Genomic DNA, 19,771 nt, shown 5'->3' with positions numbered 1-19,771 from the left:
CGTTGAATCCTACGCCAGAACGGCCCCGGCAGCGCGAATGTCTCGGGCCGTCGAGGTCTGCTGCTTTGTCATAAAAGGGTGTTTCGATGGGCATGTCATGGGTGCGATCATACCAGCACTAATGCACCGGATCCCATCAGAACTCCGCAGTTAAGCGTGTTTGGGCGAGAGTAGTACTAGGATGGGTGACCCCCTGGGAAGTCCTCGTGTTGCACCCCTTTTATTTTTTGCCCGCTTTTTTATTTTTTGATAACATTTATTTTTAATTTTTCGGCTTTTGGCTTTTCCTCTTCGGATAATTTTTTTCCCTCGAAAATAAACTGAGTCCGGAGACTCGCGGTGCCATGCCGCATAGCGGAACAGCGCGTTGAATCCTACGCCAGAACGACCCCGGCAGCGCGAATGTCTCGGGCCGTCGAGGTCTGCTGCTTTGTCATAAAAGGGTGTTTCGATGGGCATGTCATGGGTGCGATCATACCAGCACTAATGCACCGGATCCCATCAGAACTCCGCAGTTAAGCGTGCTTGGGCGAGAGTAGTACTAGGATGGGTGACCCCCTGGGAAGTCCTCGTGTTGCACCCCTTTTATTTTTTGCCCGCTTTTTTATTTTTTGATAATATTTATTTTTAATTTTTCGGCTTTTGGCTTTTCCTCTTCGGATAATTTTTTTTCCTCGAAAATAAACTGAGTCCGGAGACTGGCGGTGCCATGCCGCATAGCGGAACAGCGCGTTGAATCATACGCCAGAACGGCCCCCGCAGCGCGAATGTCTCGGGCCGTCGAGGTCTGCTGCTTTGTTTTAAAAGGGAGTTTCGAATGGCATGTCTTGGGTGCGATCATACCAGCACTAATGCACCGGATCCCATCAGAACTCCGCAGTTAAGCGTGCTTGGGCGAGAGTAGTACTAGGATGGGTGACCCCCTGGGAAGTCCTTGTGTTGCACCCTTTTTATTTTTTGCCCGCTTTTTTATTTTTTGATAATATTTATTTTTAGTTTTTCGGCTTTTGGCTTTTCCTCTTCGGATAATTTTTTTCCTCCGACAATAAACTGAGTCCGGAGACTGGCGGTGCCATGCCGCATAGCGGGACCAGCGCGTTGAATCCTACGCCAGAACGGCCCCGGCAGCGTGAATGTCTCGGGCCGTCGAGGTCTGCTGCTTTGTCATACTAGGGAGTTTCGAAGGGCATGTCATGGGTGCGATCATACCAGCACTAATGCACCGGATCCCATCAGAACTCCGCAGTAAAGCGTGCTTGGGCGAGAGTAGTACTAGGATGGGTGACCCCCTGGGAAGTCCTCGTGTTGCACCCTTTTTATTTTTTGCCCGCTTTTTTATTTTTTGATAATATTTATTTTTAATTTTTCGGCTTTTGGCTTTTCCTCTTCGGATAATTTTTTTCCCCCGAAAATAAACTGAGTCCGGAGACTCGCGGTGCCATGCCGCATAGCGGAACAGCGCGTTGAATCCTACGCCAGAACGGCCCCGGCAGCGCGAATGTCTCGGGCCGTCGAGGTCTGCTGCTTTGTCATAAAAGGGTGTTTCGATGGGCATGTCATGGGTGCGATCATACCAGCACTAATGCACCGGATCCCATCAGAACTCCGCAGTTAAGCGTGCTTGGGCGAGAGTAGTACTAGGATGGGTGACCCCCTGGGAAGTCCTCGTGTTGCACCCCTTTTATTTTTTGCCCGCTTTTTTATTTTTTGATAATATTTATTTTTAATTTTTCGGCTTTTGGCTTTTCCTCTTCGGATAATTTTTTTTCCTCGAAAATAAACTGAGTCCGGAGACTGGCGGTGCCATGCCGCATAGCGGAACAGCGCGTTGAATCATACGCCAGAACGGCCCCCGCAGCGCGAATGTCTCGGGCCGTCGAGGTCTGCTGCTTTGTTTTAAAAGGGAGTTTCGAATGGCATGTCTTGGGTGCGATCATACCAGCACTAATGCACCGGATCCCATCAGAACTCCGCAGTTAAGCGTGCTTGGGCGAGAGTAGTACTAGGATGGGTGACCCCCTGGGAAGTCCTTGTGTTGCACCCTTTTTATTTTTTGCCCGCTTTTTTATTTTTTGATAATATTTATTTTTAGTTTTTCGGCTTTTGGCTTTTCCTCTTCGGATAATTTTTTTCCTCCGACAATAAACTGAGTCCGGAGACTGGCGGTGCCATGCCGCATAGCGGGACCAGCGCGTTGAATCCTACGCCAGAACGGCCCCGGCAGCGTGAATGTCTCGGGCCGTCGAGGTCTGCTGCTTTGTCATACTAGGGAGTTTCGAAGGGCATGTCATGGGTGCGATCATACCAGCACTAATGCACCGGATCCCATCAGAACTCCGCAGTTAAGCGTGCTTGGGCGAGAGTAGTACTAGGATGGGTGACCCCCTGGGAAGTCCTCGTGTTGCACCCTTTTTATTTTTTGCCCGCTTTTTTATTTTTTGATAATATTTATTTTTAATTTTTCGGCTTTTGGCTTTTCCTCTTTGGATAATTTTTTTCCCCCGAAAATAAACTGAGTCCGGAGACTCGCGGTGCCATGCCGCATAGCGGAACAGCGCGTTGAATCCTACGCCAGAACGGCCCCGGCAGCGCGAATGTCTCGGGCCGTCGAGGTCTGCTGCTTTGTCATAAAAGGGTGTTTCGATGGGCATGTCATGGGTGCGATCATACCAGCACTAATGCACCGGATCCCATCAGAACTCCGCAGTTAAGCGTGCTTGGGCGAGAGTAGTACTAGGATGGGTGACCCCCTGGGAAGTCCTCGTGTTGCACCCCTTTTATTTTTTGCCCGCTTTTTTATTTTTTGATAATATTTATTTTTAATTTTTCGGCTTTTGGCTTTTCCTCTTCGGATAATTTTTTTCCCTCGAAAATAAACTGAGTCCGGAGACTCGCGGTGCCATGCCGCATAGCGGAATAGCGCGTTGAATCCTACGCCAGAACGGCCCCGGCAGCGCGAATGTCTCGGGCCGTCGAGGTCTGCTGCTTTGTCATAAAAGGGAGTTTCGAAGGGCATATCATGGGTGCGATCATACCAGCACTAATGCACCGGATCCCATCAGAACTCCGCAGTTAAGCGTGCTTGGGCGAGAGTAGTACTAGGATGGGTGACCCCCTGGGAAGTCCTCGTGTTGCACCCCTTTTATTTTTTGCCCGCTTTTTTATTTTTTGATAACATTAATTTTTAATTTTTCGGCTTTTGGCTTTTCCTCTTCGGATAATTTTTTTCTCCCGAAAATAAACTGAGTCCGGAGACTCGCGGTGCCATGCCGCATAGCGGAACAGCGCGTTGAATCCTACGCCAGAACGGCCCCGGCAGCGCGAATGTCTCGGTCCGTCGAGGTCTGCTGCTTTGTCATAAAAGGGTGTTTCGATGGGCATGTCATGGGTGCGATCATACCAGCACTAATGCACCGGATCCCATCAGAACTCTGCAGTTAAGCGTGCTTGGGCGAGAGTAGTACTAGGATGGGTGACCCCCTGAGAAGTCCTCGTGTTGCACCCTTTTTATTTTTTGCCCGCTTTTTTATTTTTTGATAATATTTATTTTTAATTTTTTGGCTTTTGGCTTTTCCTCTTCGGATAATTTTTTTCCCCCGACAATAAACTGAGTCCGGAGACTGGCGGTGCCATGCCGCATAGCGGGACCAGCGCGTTGAATCCTACGCCAGAACGGCCCCGGCAGCGCGAATGTCTCGGGCGGTCGAGGTCTGCTGCTTTGTCATAAAAGGGAGTTTCGAAGGGCATATCATGGGTGCGATCACACCAGCACTAATGCACCGGATCCCATCAGAACTTCGCAGTTAAGCGTGCTTGGGCGAGAGTAGTACTAGGATGGGTGACCCCCGGGAAGTCCTCGTGTTGCACCCCTTTTATTTTTTGCCCGCTTTTTTATTTTTTGATAATATTTATTTTTAATTTTTCGGCTTTTGGCTTTTCCTCTTCGGATAATTTTTTTCCCTCGAAAATAAACTGAGTCCGGAGACTCGCGGTGCCATGCCGCATAGCGGAATAGCGCGTTGAATCCTACGCCAGAACGGCCCCGGCAGCGCGAATGTCTCGGGCCGTCGAGGTCTGCTGCTTTGTCATAAAAGGGAGTTTCGAAGGGCATATCATGGGTGCGATCATACCAGCACTAATGCACCGGATCCCATCAGAACTCCGCAGTTAAGCGTGCTTGGGCGAGAGTAGTACTAGGATGGGTGACCCCCTGGGAAGTCCTCGTGTTGCACCCCTTTTATTTTTTGCCCGCTTTTTTATTTTTTGATAACATTTATTTTTAATTTTTCGGCTTTTGGCTTTTCCTCTTCGGATAATTTTTTTCCCTCGAAAATAAACTGAGTCCGGAGACTCGCGGTGCCATGCCGCATAGCGGAACAGCGCGTTGAATCCTACGCCAGAACGGCCCCGGCAGCGCGAATGTCTCGGGCCGTCGAGGTCTGCTGCTTTGTCATAAAAGGGTGTTTCGATGGGCATGTCATGGGTGCGATCATACCAGCACTAATGCACCGGATCCCATCAGAACTCCGCAGTTAAGCGTGCTTGGGCGAGAGTAGTACTAGGATGGGCGACCCCCTGGGAAGTCCTCGTGTTGCACCCCTTTTATTTTTTGCCCGCTTTTTTATTTTTTGATAATATTTATTTTTAATTTTTCGGCTTTTGGCTTTTCCTCTTCGGATAATTTTTTTCCCTCGAAAATAAACTGAGTCCGGAGACTGGCGGTGCCATGCCGCATAGCGGAACAGCGCGTTGAATCATACGCCAGAACGGCCCCCGCAGCGCGAATGTCTCGGGCCGTCGAGGTCTGCTGCTTTGTTTTAAAAGGGAGTTTCGAATGGCATGTCTTGGGTGCGATCATACCAGCACTAATGCACCGGATCCCATCAGAACTCCGCAGTTAAGCGTGCTTGGGCGAGAGTAGTACTAGGATGGGTGACCCCCTGGGAAGTCCTTGTCTTGCACCCTTTTTATTTTTTGCCCGCTTTTTTATTTTTTGATAATATTTATTTTTAGTTTTTCGGCTTTTGGCTTTTCCTCTTCGGATAATTTTTTTCCTCCGACAATAAACTGAGTCCGGAGACTGGCGGTGCCATGCCGCATAGCGGGACCAGCGCGTTGAATCCTACGCCAGAACGGCCCCGGCAGCGTGAATGTCTCGGGCCGTCGAGGTCTGCTGCTTTGTCATACTAGGGAGTTTCGAAGGGCATGTCATGGGTGCGATCATACCAGCACTAATGCACCGGATCCCATCAGAACTCCGCAGTTAAGCGTGCTTGGGCGAGAGTAGTACTAGGATGGGTGACCCCCTGGGAAGTCCTCGTGTTGCACCCTTTTTATTTTTTGCCCGCTTTTTTATTTTTTGATAATATTTATTTTTAATTTTTCGGCTTTTGGCTTTTCCTCTTCGGATAATTTTTTTCCCCCGAAAATAAACTGAGTCCGGAGACTCGCGGTGCCATGCCGCATAGCGGAACAGCGCGTTGAATCCTACGCCAGAACGGCCCCGGCAGCGCGAATGTCTCGGGCCGTCGAGGTCTGCTGCTTTGTCATAAAAGGGTGTTTCGATGGGCATGTCATGGGTGCGATCATACCAGCACTAATGCACCGGATCCCATCAGAACTCCGCAGTTAAGCGTGCTTGGGCGAGAGTAGTACTAGGATGGGTGACCCCCTGGGAAGTCCTCGTGTTGCACCCCTTTTATTTTTTGCCCGCTTTTTTATTTTTTGATAATATTTATTTTTAATTTTTCGGCTTTTGGCTTTTCCTCTTCGGATAATTTTTTTCCCTCGAAAATAAACTGAGTCCGGAGACTCGCGGTGCCATGCCGCATAGCGGAATAGCGCGTTGAATCCTACGCCAGAACGGCCCCGGCAGCGCGAATGTCTCGGGCCGTCGAGGTCTGCTGCTTTGTCATAAAAGGGAGTTTCGAAGGGCATATCATAGGTGCGATCATACCAGCACTAATGCACCGGATCCCATCAGAACTCCGCAGTTAAGCGTGCTTGGGCGAGAGTAGTACTAGGATGGGTGACCCCCTGGGAAGTCCTCGTGTTGCACCCCTTTTATTTTTTGCCCGCTTTTTTATTTTTTGATAACATTAATTTTTAATTTTTCGGCTTTTGGCTTTTCCTCTTCGGATAATTTTTTTCCCCCGAAAATAAATTGAGTCCGGAGACTCGCGGTGCCATGCCGCATAGCGGAACAGCGCGTTGAATCCTACGCCAGAACGGCCCCGGCAGCGCGAATGTCTCGGTCCGTCGAGGTCTGCTGCTTTGTCATAAAAGGGTGTTTCGATGGGCATGTCATGGGTGCGATCATACCAGCACTAATGCACCGGATCCCATCAGAACTCTGCAGTTAAGCGTGCTTGGGCGAGAGTAGTACTAGGATGGGTGACCCCCTGAGAAGTCCTCGTGTTGCACCCTTTTTATTTTTTGCCCGCTTTTTTATTTTTTGATAATATTTATTTTTAATTTTTTGGCTTTTGGCTTTTCCTCTTCGGATAATTTTTTTCCCCCGACAATAAACTGAGTCCGGAGACTGGCGGTGCCATGCCGCATAGCGGGACCAGCGCGTTGAATCCTACGCCAGAACGGCCCCGGCAGCGCGAATGTCTCGGGCGGTCGAGGTCTGCTGCTTTGTCATAAAAGGGAGTTTCGAAGGGCATATCATGGGTGCGATCACACCAGCACTAATGCACCGGATCCCATCAGAACTTCGCAGTTAAGCGTGCTTGGGCGAGAGTAGTACTAGGATGGGTGACCCCCGGGAAGTCCTCGTGTTGCACCCCTTTTATTTTTTGCCCGCTTTTTTATTTTTTGATAATATTTATTTTTAATTTTTCGGCTTTTGGCTTTTCCTCTTCGGATAATTTTTTTCCCTCGAAAATAAACTGAGTCCGGAGACTCGCGGTGCCATGCCGCATAGCGGAATAGCGCGTTGAATCCTACGCCAGAACGGCCCCGGCAGCGCGAATGTCTCGGGCCGTCGAGGTCTGCTGCTTTGTCATAAAAGGGAGTTTCGAAGGGCATATCATGGGTGCGATCATACCAGCACTAATGCACCGGATCCCATCAGAACTCCGCAGTTAAGCGTGCTTGGGCGAGAGTAGTACTAGGATGGGTGACCCCCTGGGAAGTCCTCGTGTTGCACCCCTTTTATTTTTTGCCCGCTTTTTTATTTTTTGATAACATTTATTTTTAATTTTTCGGCTTTTGGCTTTTCCTCTTCGGATAATTTTTTTCCCTCGAAAATAAACTGAGTCCGGAGACTCGCGGTGCCATGCCGCATAGCGGAACAGCGCGTTGAATCCTACGCCAGAACGGCCCCGGCAGCGCGAATGTCTCGGGCCGTCGAGGTCTGCTGCTTTGTCATAAAAGGGTGTTTCGATGGGCATGTCATGGGTGCGATCATACCAGCACTAATGCACCGGATCCCATCAGAACTCCGCAGTTAAGCGTGCTTGGGCGAGAGTAGTACTAGGATGGGCGACCCCCTGGGAAGTCCTCGTGTTGCACCCCTTTTATTTTTTGCCCGCTTTTTTATTTTTTGATAATATTTATTTTTAATTTTTCGGCTTTTGGCTTTTCCTCTTCGGATAATTTTTTTCCCTCGAAAATAAACTGAGTCCGGAGACTGGCGGTGCCATGCCGCATAGCGGAACAGCGCGTTGAATCATACGCCAGAACGGCCCCCGCAGCGCGAATGTCTCGGGCCGTCGAGGTCTGCTGCTTTGTTTTAAAAGGGAGTTTCGAATGGCATGTCTTGGGTGCGATCATACCAGCACTAATGCACCGGATCCCATCAGAACTCCGCAGTTAAGCGTGCTTGGGCGAGAGTAGTACTAGGATGGGTGACCCCCTGGGAAGTCCTTGTCTTGCACCCTTTTTATTTTTTGCCCGCTTTTTTATTTTTTGATAATATTTATTTTTAGTTTTTCGGCTTTTGGCTTTTCCTCTTCGGATAATTTTTTTCCTCCGACAATAAACTGAGTCCGGAGACTGGCGGTGCCATGCCGCATAGCGGGACCAGCGCGTTGAATCCTACGCCAGAACGGCCCCGGCAGCGTGAATGTCTCGGGCCGTCGAGGTCTGCTGCTTTGTCATACTAGGGAGTTTCGAAGGGCATGTCATGGGTGCGATCATACCAGCACTAATGCACCGGATCCCATCAGAACTCCGCAGTTAAGCGTGCTTGGGCGAGAGTAGTACTAGGATGGGTGACCCCCTGGGAAGTCCTCGTGTTGCACCCTTTTTATTTTTTGCCCGCTTTTTTATTTTTTGATAATATTTATTTTTAATTTTTCGGCTTTTGGCTTTTCCTCTTCGGATAATTTTTTTCCCCCGAAAATAAACTGAGTCCGGAGACTCGCGGTGCCATGCCGCATAGCGGAACAGCGCGTTGAATCCTACGCCAGAACGGCCCCGGCAGCGCGAATGTCTCGGGCCGTCGAGGTCTGCTGCTTTGTCATAAAAGGGTGTTTCGATGGGCATGTCATGGGTGCGATCATACCAGCACTAATGCACCGGATCCCATCAGAACTCCGCAGTTAAGCGTGCTTGGGCGAGAGTAGTACTAGGATGGGTGACCCCCTGGGAAGTCCTCGTGTTGCACCCCTTTTATTTTTTGCCCGCTTTTTTATTTTTTGATAATATTTATTTTTAATTTTTCGGCTTTTGGCTTTTCCTCTTCGGATAATTTTTTTCCCTCGAAAATAAACTGAGTCCGGAGACTCGCGGTGCCATGCCGCATAGCGGAATAGCGCGTTGAATCCTACGCCAGAACGGCCCCGGCAGCGCGAATGTCTCGGGCCGTCGAGGTCTGCTGCTTTGTCATAAAAGGGAGTTTCGAAGGGCATATCATAGGTGCGATCATACCAGCACTAATGCACCGGATCCCATCAGAACTCCGCAGTTAAGCGTGCTTGGGCGAGAGTAGTACTAGGATGGGTGACCCCCTGGGAAGTCCTCGTGTTGCACCCCTTTTATTTTTTGCCCGCTTTTTTATTTTTTGATAACATTAATTTTTAATTTTTCGGCTTTTGGCTTTTCCTCTTCGGATAATTTTTTTCCCCCGAAAATAAACTGAGTCCGGAGACTCGCGGTGCCATGCCGCATAGCGGAACAGCGCGTTGAATCCTACGCCAGAACGGCCCCGGCAGCGCGAATGTCTCGGTCCGTCGAGGTCTGCTGCTTTGTCATAAAAGGGTGTTTCGATGGGCATGTCATGGGTGCGATCATACCAGCACTAATGCACCGGATCCCATCAGAACTCTGCAGTTAAGCGTGCTTGGGCGAGAGTAGTACTAGGATGGGTGACCCCCTGAGAAGTCCTCGTGTTGCACCCTTTTTATTTTTTGCCCGCTTTTTTATTTTTTGATAATATTTATTTTTAATTTTTTGGCTTTTGGCTTTTCCTCTTCGGATAATTTTTTTCCCCCGACAATAAACTGAGTCCGGAGACTGGCGGTGCCATGCCGCATAGCGGGACCAGCGCGTTGAATCCTACGCCAGAACGGCCCCGGCAGCGCGAATGTCTCGGGCGGTCGAGGTCTGCTGCTTTGTCATAAAAGGGAGTTTCGAAGGGCATATCATGGGTGCGATCACACCAGCACTAATGCACCGGATCCCATCAGAACTTCGCAGTTAAGCGTGCTTGGGCGAGAGTAGTACTAGGATGGGTGACCCCCGGGAAGTCCTCGTGTTGCACCCCTTTTATTTTTTGCCCGCTTTTTTATTTTTTGATAATATTTATTTTTAATTTTTCGGCTTTTGGCTTTTCCTCTTCGGATAATTTTTTTCCCTCGAAAATAAACTGAGTCCGGAGACTCGCGGTGCCATGCCGCATAGCGGAATAGCGCGTTGAATCCTACGCCAGAACGGCCCCGGCAGCGCGAATGTCTCGGGCCGTCGAGGTCTGCTGCTTTGTCATAAAAGGGAGTTTCGAAGGGCATATCATGGGTGCGATCATACCAGCACTAATGCACCGGATCCCATCAGAACTCCGCAGTTAAGCGTGCTTGGGCGAGAGTAGTACTAGGATGGGTGACCCCCTGGGAAGTCCTCGTGTTGCACCCCTTTTATTTTTTGCCCGCTTTTTTATTTTTTGATAACATTTATTTTTAATTTTTCGGCTTTTGGCTTTTCCTCTTCGGATAATTTTTTTCCCTCGAAAATAAACTGAGTCCGGAGACTCGCGGTGCCATGCCGCATAGCGGAACAGCGCGTTGAATCCTACGCCAGAACGGCCCCGGCAGCGCGAATGTCTCGGGCCGTCGAGGTCTGCTGCTTTGTCATAAAAGGGTGTTTCGATGGGCATGTCATGGGTGCGATCATACCAGCACTAATGCACCGGATCCCATCAGAACTCCGCAGTTAAGCGTGCTTGGGCGAGAGTAGTACTAGGATGGGCGACCCCCTGGGAAGTCCTCGTGTTGCACCCCTTTTATTTTTTGCCCGCTTTTTTATTTTTTGATAATATTTATTTTTAATTTTTCGGCTTTTGGCTTTTCCTCTTCGGATAATTTTTTTCCCTCGAAAATAAACTGAGTCCGGAGACTGGCGGTGCCATGCCGCATAGCGGAACAGCGCGTTGAATCATACGCCAGAACGGCCCCCGCAGCGCGAATGTCTCGGGCCGTCGAGGTCTGCTGCTTTGTTTTAAAAGGGAGTTTCGAATGGCATGTCTTGGGTGCGATCATACCAGCACTAATGCACCGGATCCCATCAGAACTCCGCAGTTAAGCGTGCTTGGGCGAGAGTAGTACTAGGATGGGTGACCCCCTGGGAAGTCCTTGTCTTGCACCCTTTTTATTTTTTGCCCGCTTTTTTATTTTTTGATAATATTTATTTTTAGTTTTTCGGCTTTTGGCTTTTCCTCTTCGGATAATTTTTTTCCTCCGACAATAAACTGAGTCCGGAGACTGGCGGTGCCATGCCGCATAGCGGGACCAGCGCGTTGAATCCTACGCCAGAACGGCCCCGGCAGCGTGAATGTCTCGGGCCGTCGAGGTCTGCTGCTTTGTCATACTAGGGAGTTTCGAAGGGCATGTCATGGGTGCGATCATACCAGCACTAATGCACCGGATCCCATCAGAACTCCGCAGTTAAGCGTGCTTGGGCGAGAGTAGTACTAGGATGGGTGACCCCCTGGGAAGTCCTCGTGTTGCACCCTTTTTATTTTTTGCCCGCTTTTTTATTTTTTGATAATATTTATTTTTAATTTTTCGGCTTTTGGCTTTTCCTCTTCGGATAATTTTTTTCCCCCGAAAATAAACTGAGTCCGGAGACTCGCGGTGCCATGCCGCATAGCGGAACAGCGCGTTGACTCCTACGCCAGAACGGCCCCGGCAGCGCGAATGTCTCGGGCCGTCGAGGTCTGCTGCTTTGTCATAAAAGGGTGTTTCGATGGGCATGTCATGGGTGCGATCATACCAGCACTAATGCACCGGATCCCATCAGAACTCCGCAGTTAAGCGTGCTTGGGCGAGAGTAGTACTAGGATGGGTGACCCCCTGGGAAGTCCTCGTGTTGCACCCCTTTTATTTTTTGCCCGCTTTTTTATTTTTTGATAATATTTATTTTTAATTTTTCGGCTTTTGGCTTTTCCTCTTCGGATAATTTTTTTCCCTCGAAAATAAACTGAGTCCGAAGACTCGCGGTGCCATGCCGCATAGCGGAACAGCGCGTTGAATCCTACGCCAGAACGGCCCCGGCAGCGCGAATGTCTCGGGCCGTCGAGGTCTGCTGCTTTGTCATAAAAGGGAGTTTCGAAGGGCATATCATGGGTGCGATCATACCAGCACTAATGCACCGGATCCCATCAGAACTCCGCAGTTAAGCGTGCTTGGGCGAGAGTAGTACTAGGATGGGTGACCCCCTGGGAAGTCCTCGTGTTGCACCCCTTTTATTTTTTGCCCGCTTTTTTATTTTTTGATAACATTAATTTTTAATTTTTCGGCTTTTGGCTTTTCCTCTTCGGATAATTTTTTTCCCCCGAAAATAAACTGAGTCCGGAGACTCGCGGTGCCATGCCGCATAGCGGAACAGCGCGTTGAATCCTACGCCAGAACGGCCCCGGCAGCGCGAATGTCTCGGTCCGTCGAGGTCTGCTGCTTTGTCATAAAAGGGTGTTTCGATGGGCATGTCATGGGTGCGATCATACCAGCACTAATGCACCGGATCCCATCAGAACTCCGCAGTTAAGCGTGCTTGGGCGAGAGTAGTACTAGGATGGGTGACCCCCTGGGAAGTCCTCGTGTTGCACCCTTTTTTATTTTTTGCCCGCTTTTTTATTTTTTGATAATATTTATTTTTAATTTTTCGGCTTTTGGCTTTTCCTCTTCGGATAATTTTTTTCCCCCGAAAATAAACTGAGTCCGGAGACTCGCGGTGCCATGCCGCATAGCGGGACCAGCGCGTTGACTCCTACGCCAGAACGGCCCCGGCAGCGCGAATGTCTCGGGCCGTCGAGGTCTGCTGCTTTGTCATAAAAGGGTGTTTCGATGGGCATGTCATGGGTGCGATCATACCAGCACTAATGCACCGGATCCCATCAGAACTCCGCAGTTAAGCGTGCTTGGGCGAGAGTAGTACTAGGATGGGTGACCCCCTGGGAAGTCCTCGTGTTGCACCCCTTTTATTTTTTGCCCGCTTTTTTATTTTTTGATAATATTTATTTTTAATTTTTCGGCTTTTGGCTTTTCCTCTTCGGATAATTTTTTTCCCTCGAAAATAAACTGAGTCCGGAGACTCGCGGTGCCATGCCGCATAGCGGAATAGCGCGTTGAATCCTACGCCAGAACGGCCCCGGCAGCGCGAATGTCTCGGGCCGTCGAGGTCTGCTGCTTTGTCATAAAAGGGAGTTTCGAAGGGCATATCATGGGTGCGATCATACCAGCACTAATGCACCGGATCCCATCAGAACTCTGCAGTTAAGCGTGCTTGGGCGAGAGTAGTACTAGGATGGGTGACCCCCTGGGAAGTCCTCATGTTGCACCCCTTTTATTTTTTGCCCGCTTTTTTATTTTTTGATAACATTAATTTTTAATTTTTCGGCTTTTGGCTTTTCCTCTTCGGATAATTTTTTTCCCCCGAAAATAAACTGAGTCCGGAGACTCGCGGTGCCATGCCGCATAGCGGAATAGCGCGTTGAATCCTACGCCAGAACGGCCCCGGCAGCGCGAATGTCTCGATCCGTCGAGGTCTGCTGCTTTGTCATAAAAGGGTGTTTCGATGGGCATGTCATGGGTGCGATCATACCAGCACTAATGCACCGGATCCTATCAGAACTCTGCAGTTAAGCGTGCTTGGGCGAGAGTAGTACTAGGATGGGTGACCCCCTGAGAAGTCCTCGTGTTACACCCTTTTTATTTTTTGCCCGCTTTTTTATTTTTTGATAATATTTATTTTTAATTTTTTGGCTTTTGGCTTTTCCTCTTCGGATAATTTTTTTCCCCCGACAATAAACTGAGTCCGGAGACTGGCGGTGCCATGCCGCATAGCGGGACCAGCGCGTTGAATCCTACGCCAGAACGGCCCCGGCAGCGCGAATGTCTCGGGCGGTCGAGGTCTGCTGCTTTGCCATAAAAGGGAGTTTCGAAGGGCATATCATGGGTGCGATCACACCAGCACTAATGCACCGGATCCCATCAGAACTTCGCAGTTAAGCGTGCTTGGGCGAGAGTAGTACTAGGATGGGTGACCCCCGGGAAGTCCTCGTGTTGCACCCCTTTTATTTTTTGCCCGCTTTTTTATTTTTTGATAATATTTATTTTTAATTTTTCGGCTTTTGGCTTTTCCTCTTCGGATAATTTTTTTCCCTCGAAAATAAACTGAGTCCGGAGACTCGCGGTGCCATGCCGCATAGCGGAACAGCGCGTTGAATCCTACGCCAGAACGGCCCCGGCAGCGCGAATGTCTCGGGCCGTCGAGGTCTGCTGCTTTGTCATAAAAGGGTGTTTCGATGGGCATGTCATGGGTGCGATCATACCAGCACTAATGCACCGGATCCCATCAGAACTCCGCAGTTAAGCGTGCTTGGGCGAGAGTAGTACTAGGATGGGTGACCCCCTGGAAAGTCCTCGTGTTGCACCCCTTCTATTTTTTGCCCGCTTTTTTATTTTTTGATAATATTTATTTTTAATTTTTCGGCTTTTGGCTTTTCCTCTTCGGATAATTTTTTTCCCTCGAAAATAAACTGAGTCCGGAGACTGGCGGTGCCATGCCGCATAGCGGAACAGCGCGTTGAATCATACGCCAGAACGGCCCCCGCAGCGCGAATGTCTCGGGCCGTCGAGGTCTGCTGCTTTGTTTTAAAAGGGAGTTTCGAATGGCATGTCTTGGGTGCGATCATACCAGCACTAATGCACCGGATCCCATCAGAACTCCGCAGTTAAGCGTGCTTGGGCGAGAGTAGTACTAGGATGGGTGACCCCCTGGGAAGTCCTTGTGTTGCACCCTTTTTATTTTTTGCCCGCTTTTTTATTTTTTGATAATATTTATTTTTAGTTTTTCGGCTTTTGGCTTTTCCTCTTCGGATAATTTTTTTCCTCCGACAATAAACTGAGTCCGGAGACTGGCGGTGCCATACCGCATAGCGGGACCAGCGCGTTGAATCCTACGCCAGAACGGCCCCGGCAGCGTGAATGTCTCGGGTCGTCGAGGTCTGCTGCTTTGTCATACTAGGGAGTTTCGAAGGGCATGTCATGGGTGCGATCATACCAGCACTAATGCACCGGATCCCATCAGAACTCCGCAGTTAAGCGTGCTTGGGCGAGAGTAGTACTAGGATGGGTGACCCCCTGGGAAGTCCTCGTGTTGCACCCTTTTTATTTTTTGCCCGCTTTTTTATTTTTTGATAATATTTATTTTTAATTTTTCGGCTTTTGGCTTTTCCTCTTCGGATAATTTTTTTCCCCCGAAAATAAACTGAGTCCGGAGACTCGCGGTGCCATGCCGCATAGCGGAACAGCGCGTTGAATCCTACGCCAGAACGGCCCCGGCAGCGCGAATGTCTCGGGCCGTCGAGGTCTGCTACTTTGTCATAAAAGGGTGTTTCGATGGGCATGTCATGGGTGCGATCATACCAGCACTAATGCACCGGATCCCATCAGAACTCCGCAGTTAAGCGTGCTTGGGCGAGAGTAGTACTAGGATGGGTGACCCCCTGGGAAGTCCTCGTGTTGCACCCCTTTTATTTTTTGCCCGCTTTTTTATTTTTTGATAATATTTATTTTTAATTTTTCGGCTTTTGGCTTTTCCTCTTCGGATAATTTTTTTCCCTCGAAAATAAACTGAGTCCGGAGACTCGCGGTGCCATGCCGCATAGCGGAATAGCGCGTTGAATCCTACGCCAGAACGGCCCCGGCAGCGCGAATGTCTCGGGCCGTCGAGGTCTGCTGCTTTGTCATAAAAGGGAGTTTCGAAGGGCATATCATGGGTGCGATCATACCAGCACTAATGCACCGGATCCCATCAGAACTCCGCAGTTAAGCGTGCTTGGGCGAGAGTAGTACTAGGATGGGTGACCCCCTGGGAAGTCCTCATGTTGCACCCCTTTTATTTTTTGCCCGCTTTTTTATTTTTTGATAACATTAATTTTTAATTTTTCGGCTTTTGGCTTTTCCTCTTCGGATAATTTTTTTCCCCCGAAAATAAACTGAGTCCGGAGACTCGCGGTGCCATGCCGCATAGCGGAATAGCGCGTTGAATCCTACGCCAGAACGGCCCCGGCAGCGCGAATGTCTCGGTCCGTCGAGGTCTGCTGCTTTGTCATAAAAGGGTGTTTCGATGGGCATGTCATGGGTGCGATCATACCAGCACTAATGCACCGGATCCCATCAGAACTCTGCAGTTAAGCGTGCTTGGGCGAGAGTAGTACTAGGATGGGTGACCCCCGGAGAAGTCCTCGTGTTGCACCCTTTTTATTTTTTGCCCGCTTTTTTATTTTTTGATAATATTTATTTTTAATTTTTTGGCTTTTGGCTTTTCCTCTTCGGATAATTTTTTTCCCCCGACAATAAACTGAGTCCGGAGACTGGCGGTGCCATGCCGCATAGCGGGACCAGCGCGTTGAATCCTACGCCAGAACGGCCCCGGCAGCGCGAATGTCTCGGGCGGTCGAGGTCTGCTGCTTTGTCATAAAAGGGAGTTTCGAAGGGCATATCATGGGTGCGATCACACCAGCACTAATGCACCGGATCCCATCAGAACTTCGCAGTTAAGCGTGCTTGGGCGAGAGTAGTACTAGGATGGGTGACCCCCGGGAAGTCCTCGTGTTGCACCCCTTTTATTTTTTGCCCGCTTTTTTATTTTTTGATAATATTTATTTTTAATTTTTCGGCTTTTGGCTTTTCCTCTTCGGATAATTTTTTTCCCTCGAAAATAAACTGAGTCCGGAGACTCGCGGTGCCATGCCGCATAGCGGAACAGCGCGTTGAATCCTACGCCAGAACGGCCCCGGCAGCGCGAATGTCTCGGGCCGTCGAGGTCTGCTGCTTTGTCATAAAAGGGTGTTTCGATGGGCATGTCATGGGTGCGATCATACCAGCACTAATGCGCCGGATCCCATCAGAACTCCGCAGTTAAGCGTGCTTGGGCGAGAGTAGTACTAGGATGGGTGACCCCCTGGGAAGTCCTCGTGTTGCACCCCTTTTATTTTTTGCCCGCTTTTTTATTTTTTGATAATATTTATTTTTAATTTTTCGGCTTTTGGCTTTTCCTCTTCGGATAATTTTTTTTCCTCGAAAATAAACTGAGTCCGGAGACTGGCGGTGCCATGCCGCATAGCGGAACAGCGCGTTGAATCATACGCCAGAACGGCCCCCGCAGCGCGAATGTCTCGGGCCGTCGAGGTCTGCTGCTTTGTTTTAAAAGGGAGTTTCGAATGGCATGTCTTGGGTGCGATCATACCAGCACTAATGCACCGGATCCCATCAGAACTCCGCAGTTAAGCGTGCTTGGGCGAGAGTTGTACTAGGATGGGTGACCCCCTGGGAAGTCCTTGTGTTGCACCCTTTTTATTTTTTGCCCGCTTTTTTATTTTTTGATAATATTTATTTTTAGTTTTTCGGCTTTTGGCTTTTCCTCTTCGGATAATTTTTTTCCTCCGACAATAAACTGAGTCCGGAGACTGGCGGTGCCATGCCGCATAGCGGGACCAGCGCGTTGAATCCTACGCCAGAACGGCCCCGGCAGCGTGAATGTCTCGGGCCGTCGAGGTCTGCTGCTTTGTCATACTAGGGAGTTTCGAAGGGCATGTCATGGGTGCGATCATACCAGCACTAATGCACCGGATCCCATCAGAACTCCGCAGTTAAGCGTGCTTGGGCGAGAGTAGTACTAGGATGGGTGACCCCCTGGGAAGTCCTCGTGTTGCACCCTTTTTATTTTTTGCCCGCTTTTTTATTTTTTGATAATATTTATTTTTAATTTTTCGGCTTTTGGCTTTTCCTCTTCGGATAATTTTTTTCCCCCGAAAATAAACTGAGTCCGGAGACTCGCGGTGCCATGCCGCATAGCGGAACAGCGCGTTGAATCCTACGCCAGAATGGCCCCGGCAGCGCGAATGTCTCGGGCCGTCGAGGTCTGCTGCTTTGTCATAAAAGGGTGTTTCGATGGGCATGTCATGGGTGCGATCATACCAGCACTAATGCACCGGATCCCATCAGAACTCCGCAGTTAAGCGTGCTTGGGCGAGAGTAGTACTAGGATGGGTGACCCCCTGGGAAGTCCTCGTGTTGCACCCCTTTTATTTTTTGCCCGCTTTTTTATTTTTTGATAATATTTATTTTTAATTTTTCGGCTTTTGGCTTTTCCTCTTCGGATAATTTTTTTCCCTCGAAAATAAACTGAGTCCGGAGACTCGCGGTGCCATGCCGCATAGTGGAATAGCGCGTTGAATCCTACGCCAGAACGGCCCCGGCAGCGCGAATGTCTCGGGCCGTCGAGGTCTGCTGCTTTGTCATAAAAGGGAGTTTCGAAGGGCATATCATGGGTGCGATCATACCAGCACTAATGCACCGGATCCCATCAGAACTCCGCAGTTAAGCGTGCTTGGGCGAGAGTAGTACTAGGATGGGTGACCCCCTGGGAAGTCCTCGTGTTGCACCCCTTTTATTTTTTGCCCGCTTTTTTATTTTTTGATAACATTAATTTTTAATTTTTCGGCTTTTGGCTTTTCCTCTTCGGATAATTTTTTTCCCCCGAAAATAAACTGAGTCCGGAGACTCGCGGTGCCATGCCGCATAGCGGAACAGCGCGTTGAATCCTACGCCAGAACGGCCCCGGCAGCGCGAATGTCTCGGTCCGTCGAGGTCTGCTGCTTTGTCATAAAAGGGTGTTTCGATGGGCATGTCATGGGTGCGATCATACCAGCACTAATGCACCGGATCCCATCAGAACTCTGCAGTTAAGCGTGCTTGGGCGAGAGTAGTACTAGGATGGGTGACCCCCTGAGAAGTCCTCGTGTTGCACCCTTTTTATTTTTTGCCCGCTTTTTTATTTTTTGATAATATTTATTTTTAATTTTTTGGCTTTTGGCTTTTCCTCTTCGGATAATTTTTTTCCCCCGACAATAAACTGAGTCCGGAGACTGGCGGTGCCATGCCGCATAGCGGGACCAGCGCGTTGAATCCTACGCCAGAACGGCCCCGGCAGCGCGAATGTCTCGGGCGGTCGAGGTCTGCTGCTTTGTCATAAAAGTGAGTTTCGAAGGGCATATCATGGGTGCGATCACACCAGCACTAATGCACCGGATCCCATCAGAACTTCGCAGCTAAGCGTGCTTGGGCGAGAGTAGTACTAGGATGGGTGACCCCCGGGAAGTCCTCGTGTTGCACCTCTTTTATTTTTTGCCCGCTTTTTTATTTTTTGATAATATTTATTTTTAATTTTTCGGCTTTTGGCTTTTCCTCTTCGGATAATTTTTTTCCCTCGAAAATAAACTGAGTCCGGAGACTCGCGGTGCCATGCCGCATAGCGGAATAGCGCGTTGAATCCTACGCCAGAACGGCCCCGGCAGCGCGAATGTCTCGATCCGTCGAGGTCTGCTGCTTTGTCATAAAAGGGTGTTTCGATGGGCATGTCATGGGTGCGATCATACCAGCACTAATGCACCGGATCCTATCAGAACTCTGCAGTTAAGCGTGCTTGGGCGAGAGTAGTACTAGGATGGGTGACCCCCTGAGAAGTCCTCGTGTTACACCCTTTTTATTTTTTGCCCGCTTTTTTATTTTTTGATAATATTTATTTTTAATTTTTTGGCTTTTGGCTTTTCCTCTTCGGATAATTTTTTTCCCCCGACAATAAACTGAGTCCGGAGACTGGCGGTGCCATGCCGCATAGCGGGACCAGCGCGTTGAATCCTACGCCAGAACGGCCCCGGCAGCGCGAATGTCTCGGGCGGTCGAGGTCTGCTGCTTTGCCATAAAAGGGAGTTTCGAAGGGCATATCATGGGTGCGATCACACCAGCACTAATGCACCGGATCCCATCAGAACTTCGCAGTTAAGCGTGCTTGGGCGAGAGTAGTACTAGGATGGGTGACCCCCGGGAAGTCCTCGTGTTGCACCCCTTTTATTTTTTGCCCGCTTTTTTATTTTTTGATAATATTTATTTTTAATTTTTCGGCTTTTGGCTTTTCCTCTTCGGATAATTTTTTTCCCTCGAAAATAAACTGAGTCCGGAGACTCGCGGTGCCATGCCGCATAGCGGAACAGCGCGTTGAATCCTACGCCAGAACGGCCCCGGCAGCGCGAATGTCTCGGGCCGTC

General features: G+C 49.4%; 53 non-coding genes and 1 pseudogene across 53 annotated transcripts; all 54 read left to right on the top strand.

The window, feature by feature from the left end:
- Positions 1 to 99: 99 nt before the first annotated feature.
- Positions 100 to 218, top strand: LOC149756859 (5S ribosomal RNA). Its single transcript, XR_016401017.1, has one exon. It is a non-coding gene; the product is annotated as a 5S ribosomal RNA (ribosomal RNA).
- A 246-nt stretch (positions 219 to 464) lies between these two features.
- On the top strand, positions 465 to 583 carry LOC149756858 (5S ribosomal RNA). The gene has a single exon (XR_016401932.1). It is a non-coding gene; the product is annotated as a 5S ribosomal RNA (ribosomal RNA).
- A 246-nt stretch (positions 584 to 829) lies between these two features.
- Positions 830 to 948, top strand: LOC149756857 (5S ribosomal RNA). Its single transcript, XR_016400886.1, has one exon. It is a non-coding gene; the product is annotated as a 5S ribosomal RNA (ribosomal RNA).
- A 247-nt stretch (positions 949 to 1,195) lies between these two features.
- On the top strand, positions 1,196 to 1,314 carry LOC149756856 (5S ribosomal RNA). The gene has a single exon (XR_016401316.1). It is a non-coding gene; the product is annotated as a 5S ribosomal RNA (ribosomal RNA).
- A 246-nt stretch (positions 1,315 to 1,560) lies between these two features.
- On the top strand, positions 1,561 to 1,679 carry LOC149756855 (5S ribosomal RNA). Its single transcript, XR_016401921.1, has one exon. It is a non-coding gene; the product is annotated as a 5S ribosomal RNA (ribosomal RNA).
- Positions 1,680 to 1,925: 246 nt separating this feature from the next.
- Positions 1,926 to 2,044, top strand: LOC149756854 (5S ribosomal RNA). The gene has a single exon (XR_016400885.1). It is a non-coding gene; the product is annotated as a 5S ribosomal RNA (ribosomal RNA).
- A 247-nt stretch (positions 2,045 to 2,291) lies between these two features.
- Positions 2,292 to 2,410, top strand: LOC149756853 (5S ribosomal RNA). The gene has a single exon (XR_016411814.1). It is a non-coding gene; the product is annotated as a 5S ribosomal RNA (ribosomal RNA).
- A 246-nt stretch (positions 2,411 to 2,656) lies between these two features.
- Positions 2,657 to 2,775, top strand: LOC149756852 (5S ribosomal RNA). The gene has a single exon (XR_016401910.1). It is a non-coding gene; the product is annotated as a 5S ribosomal RNA (ribosomal RNA).
- A 246-nt stretch (positions 2,776 to 3,021) lies between these two features.
- Positions 3,022 to 3,140, top strand: LOC149756851 (5S ribosomal RNA). Its single transcript, XR_016401899.1, has one exon. It is a non-coding gene; the product is annotated as a 5S ribosomal RNA (ribosomal RNA).
- A 246-nt stretch (positions 3,141 to 3,386) lies between these two features.
- Positions 3,387 to 3,505, top strand: LOC149756850 (5S ribosomal RNA). Its single transcript, XR_016402505.1, has one exon. It is a non-coding gene; the product is annotated as a 5S ribosomal RNA (ribosomal RNA).
- Positions 3,506 to 3,752: 247 nt separating this feature from the next.
- LOC149756849 (5S ribosomal RNA) lies at positions 3,753 to 3,870 on the top strand. The gene has a single exon (XR_016408328.1). It is a non-coding gene; the product is annotated as a 5S ribosomal RNA (ribosomal RNA).
- A 246-nt stretch (positions 3,871 to 4,116) lies between these two features.
- On the top strand, positions 4,117 to 4,235 carry LOC149756848 (5S ribosomal RNA). The gene has a single exon (XR_016401888.1). It is a non-coding gene; the product is annotated as a 5S ribosomal RNA (ribosomal RNA).
- Positions 4,236 to 4,481: 246 nt separating this feature from the next.
- On the top strand, positions 4,482 to 4,600 carry LOC149756847 (5S ribosomal RNA). The gene has a single exon (XR_016413041.1). It is a non-coding gene; the product is annotated as a 5S ribosomal RNA (ribosomal RNA).
- A 246-nt stretch (positions 4,601 to 4,846) lies between these two features.
- On the top strand, positions 4,847 to 4,965 carry LOC149756846 (5S ribosomal RNA). The gene has a single exon (XR_016403955.1). It is a non-coding gene; the product is annotated as a 5S ribosomal RNA (ribosomal RNA).
- Positions 4,966 to 5,212: 247 nt separating this feature from the next.
- LOC149756845 (5S ribosomal RNA) lies at positions 5,213 to 5,331 on the top strand. Its single transcript, XR_016411813.1, has one exon. It is a non-coding gene; the product is annotated as a 5S ribosomal RNA (ribosomal RNA).
- Positions 5,332 to 5,577: 246 nt separating this feature from the next.
- On the top strand, positions 5,578 to 5,696 carry LOC149756844 (5S ribosomal RNA). The gene has a single exon (XR_016401877.1). It is a non-coding gene; the product is annotated as a 5S ribosomal RNA (ribosomal RNA).
- Positions 5,697 to 5,942: 246 nt separating this feature from the next.
- On the top strand, positions 5,943 to 6,061 carry LOC149756843 (5S ribosomal RNA). Its single transcript, XR_016402070.1, has one exon. It is a non-coding gene; the product is annotated as a 5S ribosomal RNA (ribosomal RNA).
- A 246-nt stretch (positions 6,062 to 6,307) lies between these two features.
- On the top strand, positions 6,308 to 6,426 carry LOC149756842 (5S ribosomal RNA). The gene has a single exon (XR_016402503.1). It is a non-coding gene; the product is annotated as a 5S ribosomal RNA (ribosomal RNA).
- Positions 6,427 to 6,673: 247 nt separating this feature from the next.
- On the top strand, positions 6,674 to 6,791 carry LOC149756841 (5S ribosomal RNA). Its single transcript, XR_016408327.1, has one exon. It is a non-coding gene; the product is annotated as a 5S ribosomal RNA (ribosomal RNA).
- A 246-nt stretch (positions 6,792 to 7,037) lies between these two features.
- On the top strand, positions 7,038 to 7,156 carry LOC149756840 (5S ribosomal RNA). Its single transcript, XR_016401866.1, has one exon. It is a non-coding gene; the product is annotated as a 5S ribosomal RNA (ribosomal RNA).
- Positions 7,157 to 7,402: 246 nt separating this feature from the next.
- LOC149756839 (5S ribosomal RNA) lies at positions 7,403 to 7,521 on the top strand. The gene has a single exon (XR_016413040.1). It is a non-coding gene; the product is annotated as a 5S ribosomal RNA (ribosomal RNA).
- A 246-nt stretch (positions 7,522 to 7,767) lies between these two features.
- On the top strand, positions 7,768 to 7,886 carry LOC149756838 (5S ribosomal RNA). The gene has a single exon (XR_016403954.1). It is a non-coding gene; the product is annotated as a 5S ribosomal RNA (ribosomal RNA).
- A 247-nt stretch (positions 7,887 to 8,133) lies between these two features.
- On the top strand, positions 8,134 to 8,252 carry LOC149756837 (5S ribosomal RNA). The gene has a single exon (XR_016411812.1). It is a non-coding gene; the product is annotated as a 5S ribosomal RNA (ribosomal RNA).
- Positions 8,253 to 8,498: 246 nt separating this feature from the next.
- LOC149756836 (5S ribosomal RNA) lies at positions 8,499 to 8,617 on the top strand. Its single transcript, XR_016401855.1, has one exon. It is a non-coding gene; the product is annotated as a 5S ribosomal RNA (ribosomal RNA).
- A 246-nt stretch (positions 8,618 to 8,863) lies between these two features.
- On the top strand, positions 8,864 to 8,982 carry LOC149756835 (5S ribosomal RNA). Its single transcript, XR_016402069.1, has one exon. It is a non-coding gene; the product is annotated as a 5S ribosomal RNA (ribosomal RNA).
- A 246-nt stretch (positions 8,983 to 9,228) lies between these two features.
- LOC149756834 (5S ribosomal RNA) lies at positions 9,229 to 9,347 on the top strand. The gene has a single exon (XR_016402502.1). It is a non-coding gene; the product is annotated as a 5S ribosomal RNA (ribosomal RNA).
- A 247-nt stretch (positions 9,348 to 9,594) lies between these two features.
- On the top strand, positions 9,595 to 9,712 carry LOC149756833 (5S ribosomal RNA). Its single transcript, XR_016408326.1, has one exon. It is a non-coding gene; the product is annotated as a 5S ribosomal RNA (ribosomal RNA).
- Positions 9,713 to 9,958: 246 nt separating this feature from the next.
- LOC149756832 (5S ribosomal RNA) lies at positions 9,959 to 10,077 on the top strand. The gene has a single exon (XR_016401844.1). It is a non-coding gene; the product is annotated as a 5S ribosomal RNA (ribosomal RNA).
- A 246-nt stretch (positions 10,078 to 10,323) lies between these two features.
- Positions 10,324 to 10,442, top strand: LOC149756831 (5S ribosomal RNA). Its single transcript, XR_016413039.1, has one exon. It is a non-coding gene; the product is annotated as a 5S ribosomal RNA (ribosomal RNA).
- A 246-nt stretch (positions 10,443 to 10,688) lies between these two features.
- On the top strand, positions 10,689 to 10,807 carry LOC149756830 (5S ribosomal RNA). The gene has a single exon (XR_016403953.1). It is a non-coding gene; the product is annotated as a 5S ribosomal RNA (ribosomal RNA).
- Positions 10,808 to 11,054: 247 nt separating this feature from the next.
- LOC149756829 (5S ribosomal RNA) lies at positions 11,055 to 11,173 on the top strand. Its single transcript, XR_016411811.1, has one exon. It is a non-coding gene; the product is annotated as a 5S ribosomal RNA (ribosomal RNA).
- Positions 11,174 to 11,419: 246 nt separating this feature from the next.
- Positions 11,420 to 11,538, top strand: LOC149756828 (5S ribosomal RNA). Its single transcript, XR_016401833.1, has one exon. It is a non-coding gene; the product is annotated as a 5S ribosomal RNA (ribosomal RNA).
- Positions 11,539 to 11,784: 246 nt separating this feature from the next.
- LOC149756827 (5S ribosomal RNA) lies at positions 11,785 to 11,903 on the top strand. The gene has a single exon (XR_016401821.1). It is a non-coding gene; the product is annotated as a 5S ribosomal RNA (ribosomal RNA).
- Positions 11,904 to 12,149: 246 nt separating this feature from the next.
- Positions 12,150 to 12,268, top strand: LOC149756826 (5S ribosomal RNA). The gene has a single exon (XR_016411810.1). It is a non-coding gene; the product is annotated as a 5S ribosomal RNA (ribosomal RNA).
- A 248-nt stretch (positions 12,269 to 12,516) lies between these two features.
- LOC149756825 (5S ribosomal RNA) lies at positions 12,517 to 12,635 on the top strand. Its single transcript, XR_016401810.1, has one exon. It is a non-coding gene; the product is annotated as a 5S ribosomal RNA (ribosomal RNA).
- Positions 12,636 to 12,881: 246 nt separating this feature from the next.
- On the top strand, positions 12,882 to 13,000 carry LOC149756824 (5S ribosomal RNA). Its single transcript, XR_016406196.1, has one exon. It is a non-coding gene; the product is annotated as a 5S ribosomal RNA (ribosomal RNA).
- Positions 13,001 to 13,246: 246 nt separating this feature from the next.
- Positions 13,247 to 13,365, top strand: LOC149756823 (5S ribosomal RNA). The gene has a single exon (XR_016408639.1). It is a non-coding gene; the product is annotated as a 5S ribosomal RNA (ribosomal RNA).
- A 247-nt stretch (positions 13,366 to 13,612) lies between these two features.
- Positions 13,613 to 13,730, top strand: LOC149756822 (5S ribosomal RNA). The gene has a single exon (XR_016408324.1). It is a non-coding gene; the product is annotated as a 5S ribosomal RNA (ribosomal RNA).
- Positions 13,731 to 13,976: 246 nt separating this feature from the next.
- On the top strand, positions 13,977 to 14,095 carry LOC149756821 (5S ribosomal RNA). Its single transcript, XR_016403108.1, has one exon. It is a non-coding gene; the product is annotated as a 5S ribosomal RNA (ribosomal RNA).
- Positions 14,096 to 14,341: 246 nt separating this feature from the next.
- LOC149756820 (5S ribosomal RNA) lies at positions 14,342 to 14,460 on the top strand. The gene has a single exon (XR_016400884.1). It is a non-coding gene; the product is annotated as a 5S ribosomal RNA (ribosomal RNA).
- Positions 14,461 to 14,707: 247 nt separating this feature from the next.
- Positions 14,708 to 14,826, top strand: LOC149756819 (5S ribosomal RNA). The gene has a single exon (XR_016411809.1). It is a non-coding gene; the product is annotated as a 5S ribosomal RNA (ribosomal RNA).
- A 246-nt stretch (positions 14,827 to 15,072) lies between these two features.
- Positions 15,073 to 15,191, top strand: LOC149756818 (5S ribosomal RNA). Its single transcript, XR_016401799.1, has one exon. It is a non-coding gene; the product is annotated as a 5S ribosomal RNA (ribosomal RNA).
- Positions 15,192 to 15,437: 246 nt separating this feature from the next.
- Positions 15,438 to 15,556, top strand: LOC149756817 (5S ribosomal RNA). Its single transcript, XR_016403981.1, has one exon. It is a non-coding gene; the product is annotated as a 5S ribosomal RNA (ribosomal RNA).
- A 246-nt stretch (positions 15,557 to 15,802) lies between these two features.
- Positions 15,803 to 15,921, top strand: LOC149756816 (5S ribosomal RNA). Its single transcript, XR_016405021.1, has one exon. It is a non-coding gene; the product is annotated as a 5S ribosomal RNA (ribosomal RNA).
- A 247-nt stretch (positions 15,922 to 16,168) lies between these two features.
- LOC149756815 (5S ribosomal RNA) lies at positions 16,169 to 16,286 on the top strand. The gene has a single exon (XR_016408323.1). It is a non-coding gene; the product is annotated as a 5S ribosomal RNA (ribosomal RNA).
- Positions 16,287 to 16,532: 246 nt separating this feature from the next.
- On the top strand, positions 16,533 to 16,651 carry LOC149756814 (5S ribosomal RNA). Its single transcript, XR_016400925.1, has one exon. It is a non-coding gene; the product is annotated as a 5S ribosomal RNA (ribosomal RNA).
- A 246-nt stretch (positions 16,652 to 16,897) lies between these two features.
- Positions 16,898 to 17,016, top strand: LOC149756813 (5S ribosomal RNA). The gene has a single exon (XR_016403558.1). It is a non-coding gene; the product is annotated as a 5S ribosomal RNA (ribosomal RNA).
- A 247-nt stretch (positions 17,017 to 17,263) lies between these two features.
- LOC149756812 (5S ribosomal RNA) lies at positions 17,264 to 17,382 on the top strand. The gene has a single exon (XR_016411808.1). It is a non-coding gene; the product is annotated as a 5S ribosomal RNA (ribosomal RNA).
- A 246-nt stretch (positions 17,383 to 17,628) lies between these two features.
- Positions 17,629 to 17,747, top strand: LOC149756811 (5S ribosomal RNA). The gene has a single exon (XR_016401788.1). It is a non-coding gene; the product is annotated as a 5S ribosomal RNA (ribosomal RNA).
- Positions 17,748 to 17,993: 246 nt separating this feature from the next.
- LOC149756810 (5S ribosomal RNA) lies at positions 17,994 to 18,112 on the top strand. Its single transcript, XR_016401777.1, has one exon. It is a non-coding gene; the product is annotated as a 5S ribosomal RNA (ribosomal RNA).
- Positions 18,113 to 18,358: 246 nt separating this feature from the next.
- Positions 18,359 to 18,477, top strand: LOC149756809 (5S ribosomal RNA). Its single transcript, XR_016402501.1, has one exon. It is a non-coding gene; the product is annotated as a 5S ribosomal RNA (ribosomal RNA).
- A 247-nt stretch (positions 18,478 to 18,724) lies between these two features.
- On the top strand, positions 18,725 to 18,842 carry LOC149756808 (5S ribosomal RNA; annotated as a pseudogene).
- A 246-nt stretch (positions 18,843 to 19,088) lies between these two features.
- LOC149756807 (5S ribosomal RNA) lies at positions 19,089 to 19,207 on the top strand. The gene has a single exon (XR_016408638.1). It is a non-coding gene; the product is annotated as a 5S ribosomal RNA (ribosomal RNA).
- Positions 19,208 to 19,454: 247 nt separating this feature from the next.
- LOC149756806 (5S ribosomal RNA) lies at positions 19,455 to 19,572 on the top strand. Its single transcript, XR_016408322.1, has one exon. It is a non-coding gene; the product is annotated as a 5S ribosomal RNA (ribosomal RNA).
- The last annotated feature ends 199 nt before the right edge of the window (positions 19,573 to 19,771 follow it).

Source organism: Phoenix dactylifera, chromosome 4 (genome assembly GCF_051530095.1).
Source record: "Phoenix dactylifera cultivar Ajwa chromosome 4, Ajwa_hap1_PhDact_Kaust_v1.1, whole genome shotgun sequence".
Classification (NCBI taxonomy): domain Eukaryota; kingdom Viridiplantae; phylum Streptophyta; class Magnoliopsida; order Arecales; family Arecaceae; genus Phoenix; species Phoenix dactylifera.
The sequence above is the reverse complement of the archived record's forward strand: the minus strand, read 5'-3'. Positions and strand labels throughout refer to the sequence as shown.